This window comes from Apaloderma vittatum, unplaced genomic scaffold (assembly GCF_000703405.1).
Source record: "Apaloderma vittatum isolate BGI_N311 unplaced genomic scaffold, ASM70340v1 scaffold24923, whole genome shotgun sequence".
In the NCBI taxonomy this organism is placed as follows: domain Eukaryota; kingdom Metazoa; phylum Chordata; class Aves; order Trogoniformes; family Trogonidae; genus Apaloderma; species Apaloderma vittatum.
Window position 1 is genome coordinate 18,917 of NW_009707822.1, and position 683 is coordinate 19,599.

Here is a 683-nt window from a genome sequence, read left to right on the forward strand (position 1 = left end):
CGGTGCGGGCGGTTTTGAGCATCCGCGGCTGGAAAAAGCGCCCGCGTTCGGTGCTGATGGGAATCTCCAGTGGTTCAGAGAAAAGCAGCCCGGGGAGGGTCAGCGGAGGCGGCGTTAGGCTGCATGCACACCGGGAGGAGCGAGCTGCCGGGGCTTTGGCAAAAGCAGAACCAGAAAGCCAAAAGTGAGAGAGGAAGGGGGTCTTGCAGGGTTTTATTATGGTTATTTAAAAAAAAAAACCCAAACAAAAAAACCAGAAAAGTCAACTTTGGCCTTAAAGATCCCCAGATCATCTCAGCTGGCGAGGAGGACAGCTCTGCAGGACACCAGAGCTGGGGTTTGCCACGTCCCAGGCTCTAACAGCGGAGAGGAGACGGGCTCTCGGTGCAAAGTTGAGCAGGCTGGCTCGGCCAACAAGCAGGAGCAAACCGGCAAGTCCAGCAAGAGCAGAAAGCTCTGTGCATCAGTGTAATCCGCTCCAAAAGGGAAAAAAAAACCAAAACCAAACAAAAACCACCCCTGCTTTGCAGCAAGCATTCCCAGTGGAAGCTGGCCAGGGCTGAGACCAGGCAGCAACGCAACGAAAGCCATCGCAGAAACGGGATTTCAGGCCCCCGGAGTTAATTTTTAAGCACGTTCTGCCGAGCTGTGCACGGAGCAGAAAATAAAAAGGCCGGGTGTCA

The 683-nt window shown here is 54.3% G+C and overlaps 1 protein-coding gene across 1 annotated transcript in view; it reads right to left on the reverse strand.

Moving 5' to 3' along the window:
- LOC104271632 (microtubule-actin cross-linking factor 1-like) overlaps nucleotides 1-683 on the reverse strand; it is a gene marked incomplete at both ends in the record, with an annotated part of 20,147 nt that overhangs the window by 17,109 nt on the left and 2,355 nt on the right. The gene's annotated exons all lie outside the window — the stretch shown is intronic.